Genomic DNA, 12,717 nt, shown 5'->3' on the forward strand with positions numbered 1-12,717 from the left:
ACATACGCTGACGTGAGGTGCACAGAGGAAACGTTGAGTGACTGGACGCCGGGTGAGTCCGGTCAAGCATGATCGGACGCGTCCGGTCGTAAAATTTCGCATTTGGAACCTTACTGGAAACGACCGGACGCTAGGGTCCTGTGTCCGGTCACTTTCTAACTGACACGTCCGGTCATCACTTGACCATTGAGATCGGGCGATTGGCATTTGAAGCCGATGACATGTGTCAAGCATCGGGCGACCGGACGCTAGGGTCCAGCGTCCGGTCGATCTGACCGGAGCATCCGGTCACCCCATGTTGTGCCCAGTGAAGGGGTACAACGGCTCTATTTCGTGGGGGCTTCTATTTAAGCCCCATGGCCGGCTCAAGCTCACTCTCTTGGCGATTTGTATTGACATAGCAACCTTGTGAGCTTAGCCAAAGACCTCTGACTCATCTCCATCATTGTGAGATTGGGAGAGAATCCAAGCGCATTGCTTGAGTGATTGCATCTAGTGGCACTTAACATTCGTGTTTCGCTGTGGGATTCACTTGTTACTCTTGGTGGTTGCCGCCACCTAGACGGCTTGGAGCAGCGAGGATCGTTGAGCGAAGGTTGGTGATTGTCTCCGGCTCTGATCGTGGTGATTGTGAGGGGTCTTGTGCCTTCCCCGGCGGAGAGCCGAAAGATAACTCTAGTGGATTGCTTGTGTCATTGAGTTACCTCACTTGTGGGTAGGTTCTTGTGGTGTCCAATTGTGTGGACGAGGTTCATGAAACACCTCTTAGCTGTCGAACCACCAAGTGTTGGTCGACACAACGGGGACTAGCGTGCCGGCAAGCACGTGAACCTTGGGAGAAAAATTGGTTGTTTCTTACCCTTTGGTATTCTCCCGGTGATTGATTTAGTATTTATCTTGTGATTGGTTCACTCCTCTACACGGCGGTATAATCACCCTACTCACTCATTTATATTCTTGTAAACTAGTTGTGGCAAGCTCTTTAGTGTAATTAGAATTGAGAGCGTGCTTTGTTATTTTAAGTTCATCTAGTGGAGTTCTTTAGAGTAGCAAGATTCGGAGCTCTTAGTGAGTAGTAACATTGCAAGTTGTGTGCCTAGTAATCATTGCAACTAGAATTGTTGAATAGGTGGCTTGCAACCCTTGTAGAGCTAGAGCAAGTTTGCATTTTGCTATTTATCATACTAATCAAATTGCTCTAGTTGATTTGTAGATTTTTAAATAGGCTATTCAACCCCCTCTAGCCATATTAGGACCTTTCAGGTGGCCATAGCGGCGTGCCAAGTTGTGTGGCTACGCCAGCTGCTGGGCGAGCTGACCAGTGCGGAAGCTCACCCACCAGCACTGATGGTGGACAACCAGCCCGCCATCGCCCTCACGAAGAATCCGGTTCTGTACGACCGGAGCAAACACATAGATGTGAAGTTCCACTTCCTCAGGGACTGTGTCGATGGAGGGCAAATCGTCATCGAGTTTGTCGAAACTGGTCGGCAACTCGCGGACGTCCTCACCAAGCCGCTCGGACACCTTCAACTCATGGAGCTGAAGGAGATGATCAGCATGGAGGGGGTACAAGGGATAACAGTAGGATTAGGGAAAGAATTATTAGATAATCTACTGTTTCCTTGTGTGAACACACAGCAAGGGAAGGCGGTGCCGAAAAGGCTCCCTGCTGTGGTACTGTAGCCGCTATAGAGGCAGGCGCCGAACGGCTCACCTGCCATACTATAGCCACATGCAGGGACAGGCGCAGAAGTCAGTCCTGTTGTATTATCTAGTCACTGTTGCAGCAAGGCAGTTGTACTAGGACTAGATGGATAGAGTTGTATATATAGTTTATCCCTGCAACTCAACAAAGAGAGTTCAGATTTGCCATCTCATATATAGGGCTCCGGCCAACGCTGGTGCTTGTACTGTGTGTGTATGCTCTGTTCTCCCTCTTCTTCTACCTCTAGCCATAGTGTTTGTGGGCGGACAACGCTTGTTCGTGGTCAGCATAGCTAGTGGGTGCTCGACAACACTAGCGGGTGTTCGGCAAGACTGGTGAGTGGTCGACTCACCTAAGCCGGTGATCCTATGGGTCAACAACGCAGTTTCTGTTGAGGACAACAATCCTAGATTGAGAGGGTGGAGGGCAAATAGCAATGGAAGCATACCTTGTCCACCAAATGCATTTGGTGGTTGTGGTAGTTCTCTTCTTGAACTTAAGTGCTTGTTTGAAGAGAAGTTTATTGCTGAGTTACTAGAGAAATCCAATTCCGTGATCAACAATGGAACAAAGCTGGAGTTGGACAGTTCAAAATGTTCCTGTTTTACTGAATCTAGTGACATGAATGACATAACATCTAGGAAATCATCTTGTAGACAGAATTCCTGTGATAACTACATATATTGTCCAGCTGCTAGAGATGTTCAAAATGGAAGTCTAGATCATTTCCAGGAGCACTGGTTGAAGGGTCAGCCTGTTATTGTTCGTGATTCACTTGCATTGACTCCTGGGTTGAGCTGGGAACCAATGGTTATGTGGCGTGCGTTACGAAAAAAGAGAGACAAAAATAAAGACGAAAGACTCTCATTTATCGCTCTTGAATGCCTGACATGGCGTGAGGTTTGTGATATCCTCAATAATTGTTTCTTATTAACGTTTAAGCATTGTTCTAAACTGGAACTGGTGCCGAGGAATGGTGACTACCATATGCATAAAGTGACTTATAAAATCATTGACTGTTAATCTCTATCCAAATTATGAAATATATTTTTTAACAACTAGTATTATGTCTTGTAATCTTCCTAATATTGTTCATTTAATATCCCTTATTAAAACTTCAAATGCAGTTAGCCTATACTCCCTCGGTCCCCAAATAAATCAATTTCTAGAATCCGTGCCAGTCAAACTTTTTTAGGTTTGACTAACTTTATAGAAAAGAGTAACAACTTTTATGATATAAAATGAGCATTTTATGAAAATATATTCTATAATAAATCTAATGATATTAATTTGATACCATAAATCTTAGCGTTTTTTGTAGAAATTCAGTCAAAGTTTAAAATGTTTGACTTCAGACAACTCTAGGAATTGATTCTTTTAGGGACAGAGGAGTAGTTTCTATTAATACCAGTTCTTTTTTTTTGTACATATCTGTATCACCAACACACACCACACACGCTAACACACTCACACCTCTGGTACCTAAGTTAGACCTACAACCTATATCTAGGGCTAAGAGTACACGACTGAGAGCTCATCCGTGTGAGGCAACTGGAATTATTAACGGGAAATAAATCCCCTAGGTGAGGCACCGGGCAAGAGTATCAGCACTAGAACCCGGGTGGGCAGCCTGAGTGCACGCTCAGCTGACCAACTGAGGTTCTCGACATAGGAGTAGTTACGAAAAACTGCCTATGTACTTCTATATGCCATTGTCTGTTCTGACTAGCTTATCTATTGGTTTGATTTTTTCAGTTGTCTTAAAGTACTAAAAAACACATTTATCGTCAAGGATTTAACACCGCTGTAGTAATAGTCTTATAGATCAGCAATGCTAGTTTGAGTTACAAATATCTCATCATGGTTTTAGGTTTTGTACGAGAAACTAGACCTCTTATTGCCAATGGCTTAACACTAGTTATAATATCATTTCCTCATGTGGTTGACCATGGCTTGGACTATAAGTCAGATGTAGTAATCATTAATCTTAATTATCAGGACCGATTTGCTACAATGCTGCCATCGCTTCATGTTATGGGTGGCCAGAGGGCCAGCCCACATACCTCTCATGGCAAGGGATAAGGATTAGGAAAGAGATTAGATTAGATCAGGTCACTTATTTCTAGGATTAGTTTCTTAGGGGTCAAGTCTCCTCTCATATATATAAGGATGGGATGGTGTCTCCTTTCAATCAAGCAATGAAGAAGAAGAATCCAATTCCCCCAAACTACTCTAGTATCCCTCCATGCCGACCAAAGTTTAAAAGGCATTAAGGCGAGGCGAGGCGAGCGACCCCCTTCCGGACGCCTAGGCGAGCAAGGCGGACGCCTAGGCAACGCCATAAGAATATCATAATATATAATGGCGCTAAAATTCAGAAGCAAATCAGACCTTAATATTACCAATTCTTAGCAGACATACATAGTTTTAGACCATAATAAGGATGATAAGTAGTGCTACTAGAGTACTAGTCTACTAGTGCACAATATGAAGTAGCAAAAGAGCAAATCTGAAATGTCTCAGTAGCCAAAAACTAGTCTCTAATGGCATGACTTAATTAGTAGCGCTGCTAGTGCGCATCATATATGAAATAGCAACATAGGAAATCTGAAATCCCTCCTCTCAATAGCCATCATCAAACTCTCCAATGATGTTGGCTGCCTCCTCATCTCCTCCACTACCATTGGCATCACAAGGATCATCCTCACAATCTGTCACATCTGCATCATCATAGGGATCTTGATTTTCTTCATCCTCATTTTCTGAACCCAGCTCCTCCTGAACCCCAATAGGTGCAGAATTTCTAGCACGCTTGTTGTGGGCTGTTCTTGGTAAATTTCTGCCACGAAGTAACTCTGATGCTCCAATAGCTTCATCAGCAAGGTCCCATGTAAGGTCATACTCACAGCCACGAGCACCATGAGGGGGCACATGCAGTGAATCAGCCCACTCATTGTCCCAATCAAACTCCTCAACAACCAAAGGATCAAAGCCTTTACCTTTCTTCTGCCTCAATTTCTAGAACCTAGTTTTCATCTTCCGGTTGTAGGAAACAAAGACAATAGAATTTAACCTCTTATGCAACAACCGGTTCCTTTTCTTTGTGTGGATGTACAAAATAAGAAACACAATACACCAAAAAGATGAATAAAATGCTTGCTGAAATATTGGTAAGAACTGTAAGGAGATGACAGATGGGGAAAAACTCACAAATTCAAAGGTGCTCCAATTGCGCTCACAACCAGATGATGAAGCACAAAGACTGACCACACGCTTAGCAAACCTTTGTAGCTCAATAGCACGGCCACCATATGAACGCCACCAATCAACTAGAACAACAAATGCATCATATGTTAGGAGCTGGGATTGAAAAATGCTAGCTTGCTGGAATTAAATTGCTGTAATGTACACTTGATGACATTAAAAGAGAAGAACACAACACTTACGAGGGCTCAAAGACTCAAGGTTTTGCTGGGCCATTTTGTTTGAAAAAGCATCTCCTCGAAGAAATTCATAATCCATGGCTTGAGCATTGATCTTGTCTCTAGTTTCCTTATCCTCCACCATTCTTGCAAGTACATCAAGAAAGCAACCTCTTAGCTGTCCAACAGTTGCATCATCGTTTTTTCTTATGAGAGGATGGAGCTTCCCTGGGTTCAAAAACAATGCAGCCCCATAGAGTGGATGATCCATTTGTTTCTCCCACCTTTGCTCAATTATCTCCATGATCTTGTCAAGCAACTTTTTCTTGGATGGTATGGCAAAGCTCAGATTGATCTTCTCTTTTGCATGGTTCATTAATGCTTGAACCTCTAGCATTGCTGGCTTCTCATCTCCATCAACCACCCTAAGCACAATGAGAAGTGGGGCTGAAGCTCTAAGGCAATCTTCAACTTTGTTCCAGAACTCTGTAGAGAACACAATGGCCTGCACATCTAGACCTACTTTGGTTTTTGCCAATTTATTCCCAATCCATTGTTCACTATGAAATAAAGCCTTCAAAGCTTCCTTGTGCTTGTACAAACTCTTCAAAGTAAGAAAGGAAGTTGCAAAACGAGTTGCTGTAGGTCTCACAAGATCAGCCCCACCTGTCTTCTCCCTCATGGCATGAAGGATCCTCCCATGCCTATAGATGAAAGTTGTAACACGCCTTGCACGTGCAATATATTTCTTGAATGCTAGCAAGTTCCCAATCTCCTCTAGCATGAGATCCAAACAGTGTGCAGCACATGGACTCCAAAATATTGTAGGAATCATTTCCATCAAAAGCTTGCCTGCTGCCTTGAAGTTAGCACCATTATCTGTAACAACTTGGACAACCTTGTCTTTTCTAATGTCATCAATTCTTTCCTCTAGTAGATCAGCAAGCATCTTAGCATCATGTACTTCACTTGATGCATCAACTGACTCCAAGAAGTATGTCCCCTCCGGGCTGTTCACTAGGAAGTTAATCAAGTGGCGTCCCCTCCTATCGGACCATCCATCAGACATAAGTGTGCAGCCATACTGTTTCCATGCCCTCTCATGCTCCTCCCTCATGGTACTTGTTGACTTCACATCCTCTTTAAGCAATGGCTCCCCAAGTTGATAAGGTGTTGGAGGCTTGTACCCTAAACCAAACTGAGTTGTGGCCTCAACTGCAATCTAAAATTGTCTTGCGGCTGCTGCATTGAAAGGTACACCACACTCATAGAAGAACAAACCCCACTGCATATCCACATAATGCTTCTCCTCCAGGCTTTTTGCTGCTGCATAAATTGTGGGCTGGTAAGAACCTAACAGTCTCTCATCTACCACCTCTTTTGGTGTTTTTTGAAGCATCTCAACAATGGTCTTTGTCTTTTGCTGTGCAGTCTTGTTACCAACAGCCTTCAATTGTATGGTTGATTGCCTTCTTTTGGCTGTTGTCCCTAAACTAGGATGAACCTTGGCGGCTTGAGAAGATTCATTTTGTTGTGCCTCATTTGCAGGAGGCCCATTTGATGCCACCTCCACCACTTCTGCTTCTCCATCCTCATCCTCTAGGAACAAAGGTCTTCTTCTCTTGTTAGCCTCCAAATAAGCTGCCATCTCCTTCCTAATTTTAGTGCTCACTTTAGGACAAAATTTTGCATCTCCAAAGCCACCTGCTAAATGTTGTTTCAACCTTTTTATCCCTCCACGAACACTCCCACCACACAAGGTTCATGCTACCTCATCCTTGTTGCTAAGGTTTGGCTAGTAGGCGTACTTCCACCCTGGATCCTCGGTCTTTTGTGGCTTCCGGGTTGGATCATTCTTGGGATCATACTCACTAGCAGTGGAAGGTGGACTTGCCATTGTGCTTCACCTGCATAAAAAGGCAAAGAACCCAAGCACATAGCATGGTTAATGCTCTGTATAGTTTATATAGGCTAACAAGCAGTTCAACAAAGAGCAAAGGACACTACAGTACATCCTAAAGCAAACACTAGTAGAAAGTAGCAGTATAATATGGGATAAAGGTGTAGGAATTAGCATAAATCAAGTCACTTTAGCACATAAAACAGAGCAATTAGCATATAAAATAGAGCAATTAGCATATAAAACAAAGTAATCAGCATATAATACACAACCCTAGATGTTCTAACCACAAAGAAGACTACGAGTGGACCACTCCAATCTGCATCTATAAAACAAACCACAAGTATCCAAGCAAGAAGCAGACAACACCATGTGACGTGCTCTATTTTTTATGCAATCCAACCACAAGCAGGCACAATCGACTATTTAAGTAACAGAGGAAGGGAGGGAAACAGAGAGTCTGCATCTATAAAACAAACCACGAGTATCCAAGCAAGAAGCAGACAACACCATATGACATGCTCTGTTTTTTATGCAATCCAACCACAAGCAGGCACAATCGACTATTTAAGTAACAGAGGAAGGGAGGGAAACAGAGAGGAGAGGCACTACCTCAGCTTGCAGGTGCCCAGCAGGAAGGCAGGTGAGCAGGTTGGAGCTGAGGGCCGGCCGTAAAGCAAATCGGAGCCCCGTCCTAGTGCCTGGCAGAGAGCAGACGGTGGACGGCTGGTCTCCAGTCGCTTTGGCATCCGACAGGCTTCAATCAAGCTGCGAACGGCGGGATCCGGTTGCTGCAGGAGGGGGGCGACCAGCGGAGATGTGCGGGGCCGCCGGCTGTGCCGCGCTCCGTGAGGATTTGACGCCGCGCTGGTGGGAATCGCCGCGTCAGGAAGGGGCGGAGCGGCGGGCCTCTGGTTTCTAAATCTAATTACTCTCCCTCTCTCTGATTTACCTCCTGCGCTTTATCTCTCCCTCTCAATTTGTTCCTGCGCGCAGCAGCGGAAAGGCGGGAAGGCCCGGCACGGGAGCGATTTCTTCCCGCGCGCCGCCCTGATTTCGCAAGTTAAAGCATCTGCCGCGGGCGCCTTGGCGACGACTAGACGCCTAATCGAGCAAGGCGGACGCCTAGTACGTCAAGGCGGACGCCTTACGCGCGGAAGTCCAGGCAAGCCCGACGCCCAGCAACTTTCCTCGCCTAGACAACTAGGTGACGCCTTTTAAACCATGATGCCGACTTTGTCCGGTCATCTTCTTGTCAATGGCTATCCCCAAATGATCAAAGGATTTCATTTACCTGTTCTTTTTTCCCCATAGGTGAACCTTTCTTTACTTATCCTTTCTTTTTTGTTAAGCTTTTTGCCTTTTTTTAATGGTCTTCCACTCGCTGATTTCTACTGCCTTTATCTGGTCCATATCCTCACACATACTGATGAAATAAAGCTCAAATCTAAAAGGATTGCTGCAGTAAAGAAAATAAAGGAGATCTTGTCCACCGAGGAAGCAAGTAAATTAATACAAGCTTGGCATGCAGATTTAGCTGGTGGAACACCTACTAATTCTGCAGAAGGAATATGTGCCCAACTTAGTGGCCGAAAATGCAGTAAACGTTGTGCCTGTAATTCTTCCAATGCAATAGGAAAAAGAAATAAGAAGACATGCAAGGGGAATGATACAAAACATATTGCTATATCTCTTGAGTCAGAAGATGAAGATCTCCCATTTATAGAGGGAAGCAAACCAGAAGGTGGTGCACTGTGGGATATTTTCCGACGGGAAGATGTTGGCAAGCTGCATGATTATCTGATGAAACATGCAGAGTTTAGGCATTGCAATTATGAACTGGTGAAGCAGGTGCCTTGTTGTACTCACTATTTGTCCATGGCACATCATTTGACATATGATTTTCGTGTTGCATAACCTTGTATGTTGGCAGGTTACTCATCCTATACATGATCAGTGTTTTATCTAACACAAGAGCACAAGCAAAAGCTTAAGGAAGAATATTGTCAGTTAATGTTGATGCGTTTTTAACTTAAATTATTTGGCTCACTTCCTGGCTCTTATCACTGCCTATGCAGGAATTGAGCCTTTGACATTCGAACAGCAGCTTGGTGATGCAGTGTTTGTCCCAGCAGGATGTCCCCACTAGGTCAGAAATTTGAAGGTATGATGATAAGTGTGGAGACAGGTTTTTGTTCCCATGGCTATTAGTGACATGCATTGGATCATAATCAATGCTATTATCTGTGACACTCTTGTTATATGCAGTCATGTACACAGGTGGCCCTTGGTTTTGTTTCTCCAGAAAATTTTCAAGAGGGCATTAGGTTGACAGAAGAATTCAGTCCTTTAGCGAATGAAGACAAACTAGAGGTCTGCCCTGCCCATATTCTCTGTAATCCTTTCTATATAGAAGGTCCTTTCTTTGTTTATCGATACTTCATTCCTTAATATGATCACATATAAATTATCCTTGGGTATTGTCAATATTGTTGTTCTGTTTCGCTCTAGAACAGAACTTGTTAAGCTACATTCTGAAATTCTACATGCATCGTATGATTTTGAGTCACCAGGTTAAGAAGATAGCTCTTCATGCACTCAACAAAGCGATTTCGGATATGATTGGAAAGATGGGTTAGGACTCGCATCTCTTTGTATTGTCTCGATCTGCTTGCACTTTCTGATTATCCCCTGCTCTGACTACACAAATATTGCATGTATAATCATTGACATCATGAATTCAACCTTTCTATCATGTTTGTTTCTTAAGCTTTCAGTTCTTCACGTATTTTTTCTTCAAGCGCAGTTGTGTAAGTTCTTTTTTGTTTCCTAAGTTTTAGGGCTTCTCATTTGCTTTGATAGCTTTCCTTGTGTTTCTGTTAGCCATAACACTACTTGGCAGAGTGGTATGCACATGATGAATTGATGACAATTCTTGAAGGTCCAAGGGATGTTTATGAAATTGCATTTATATTGTCCATATGCTGTATTCTATTCATTTACTTTCTTGCTCTACGCATTTTGCATTGTTGTATGAGTTTTCCCATTTGCGCAGGTGCAACATTATATATCACTTCTAGAATCTACTCCATTCGTCCCTAAATAACTGTAAATAACTGTAGTTCTCGCTTTCCGAGAAATAACTTTGACTAATTTTATATAAAAATATTAATATTTATGGTACATAATTAATATCAATAGATACATCGTTGAATCTATTTTCATAATAAATTTATTTAGAGATACAAATGTTGCACGCATTTTCTATAATCTAGTCAAACTTATGGCACGGAAATAAAAAACGATAATTATTTAGGGACGGAGGGAGTAGCATACAACAACAACAACAACATAGCCTTTCAGTCCCAAGCAAGTTGGGGTAGGCTAGAGTTGAAACCCACCAAGAACCCCAAGTCACGGTTCAGGCACTTCAATAGCTGCTTTCTAAGCACCCTTATTCAAACATATATCTCTAGGTATATCCTAAGATTTTAAATCTCTTTTTATTGCCTCCCTCATGTCAATTTCGGTCTTCCTCTACCTCTCCTCATATTATTAGTTTGGCTTAGGACTCCACAATGCACTGGTGCCTCTGGAGCTTTTGGACATGGCCAAACTACCTCAACCGATGTTGGACAAGCTTTTCTTCAATTGGTGCTACCTCTAGACGATCACGTATATCATCGTTCCGAACTCCGTCTATTCTTATGTGACTTGTAGCACCCGGTTTTAAGGACAAAATCAGATACACACCATATGTGAGCCTAGGAAGTCAAATCTCACATATAGCTACAAATAAAGGTAATATCAATAGACAATGCTTAATATATAACATACTTAATATAAAGGACAAAACCTTACAAAGCAAACAACGGAAAGACAACTCCGATCTTCGGGTGAAGACTCTAATTCCACAAGGACTACTGACTGGTTGATCACAAGCCTAATTCCTTCAAACTCTAACAATCTGGTACCCATCTGGGATTTTTTCAAAGTATTGAAAAAGTAAAGCAAGCATAAGTACATGTCATACTCAACAAATATAACATGGGGTTCATGAGGCTCAAAAGGCTAATACTGGTTTAACTATGATTAGCTTTTAATTGTCACAATTTTAGCATAGGAGTAGCAATAAGTTTATCACAAGCCCATATAAACACATGATTAGGTAAACATGAATAATGAATAGCATAAACAGTCATCATTAGTGTGTTCATCATCTATTCTGTAAGGGTCCAAGGTCGCTCGTGATTGTGAGCATGGCTGATATACCAGTTTTACACTCTGCAGAGGTTGTACACTTTTACTGTGAGTCATAATTTACCCTTTCGCCCGAGGCGGCCAACCTCTTGACCCACTACCAAGGAAGGTCGGCAGGGTTCACTATAAAGCCTTTTAAAGGTTCGTCTAACAAGTTAGGGCCGCTAGGTTTCCCCATCAATAAGCATGAACTCCCCTCCAAGTAGTGACTAACAAAAGACCAAGAAACCAAAATGCACTCAACCTGGCAGGCAAAGGTCATACCTGTCAGAGCCCCTCTTGCACCATAAAGATAACCACTAACAAGCTAGAAAAGATCCTCGTACTGAGCTAAAGCCAGAGCTATATAGCCCTCATAGCTTATTGTAAGTCCCGGATGTTTACTTACAGATAACTCCTTAGGGAGAGGAATCTAGAGCACCATAAAATAGCCCAATGCTCTAGCCCTCTTGTTCCATGTTGCTAAAAAGCATCTTTTAGTGTTTATTGCATAATCCATTAGTCAAGTTACAAGATCATGGCTTTAGTTTGAGCACTAGCATCATACTACCCAATGCAATACCCTATAGGTAACAAGGAATCCAGGATATTAAATAGCTAGAAAAATTACTATAGTTGCCAAGGTAGACACATGCATATGATTAAAATGATATTAAGGTGAATAGGACAACAAGGAAGATCTCATGCTATACTTGCCTTAAACTTTGATCCTTCTTCTATTGAATTGTAACCACCAAAGTATTTCTTCTGTATCACCAACTTCTTTTATATCACCAACACAAAGCTCACCGACTGGACATGATCATAGAACACCACACAAGCATCCATGCAATCATACACGAAGCAATCAATAATACTAAATTAGAACAGTACATCAAACATAATAAACAACAAGTAAAAATGTTTTAAAGATGTTCTACACGTTACTACAAACACACAGACGCGAAAAACACTCTAATCAGAGCTATAACAAAAAAGTTATGAATTAAACAAGACTTCCTTTAATAAAAGGGAAAATGGTGTTCTTGCCCTTATGCAGGAGTCCAATTGTGATTTTGCCCTTATTTTTTCAACTTTGTGATTTTGCCCTTGCTATTTTGAATTGAATCATCCGTTTGCCCCTGGTTTGGATGCCGTCAGATGGTCATGGAATAAATGAATTAAAAAAATTCAAAATATGAAAAAAAACAAAGGCAAAAAGACCAGATTGCCCCTTATCCTTATATTCAGCATCAAGGAAACTGTGCCTTTCTCACGGGCCGGCTGCATCGACCGGGGCGTCGGGGGCATCCGGCGGTGGCGGCGTTGGCAGCGCACGGCGCGCGGTGCGGGGGGGGGCGAGGGCCACGGGGCTTGGCATGCGACGCGCGGTGCAGGGGCTTCGGGCGTGCGGCGCTCGGGCGCGGACGTGCGGTGGCCGGCGTACG

The 12,717-nt window shown here is 42.9% G+C and overlaps 1 pseudogene; it reads left to right on the forward strand.

Moving 5' to 3' along the window:
- LOC136536451 (lysine-specific demethylase JMJ26-like) overlaps positions 1-9,669 on the forward strand; it is a 53,772-nt pseudogene extending 44,103 nt beyond the window's left edge.
- The last annotated feature ends 3,048 nt before the right edge of the window (positions 9,670-12,717 follow it).

The sequence above is a fragment of the Miscanthus floridulus genome, chromosome 2, assembly GCF_019320115.1.
Source record: "Miscanthus floridulus cultivar M001 chromosome 2, ASM1932011v1, whole genome shotgun sequence".
In the NCBI taxonomy this organism is placed as follows: domain Eukaryota; kingdom Viridiplantae; phylum Streptophyta; class Magnoliopsida; order Poales; family Poaceae; genus Miscanthus; species Miscanthus floridulus.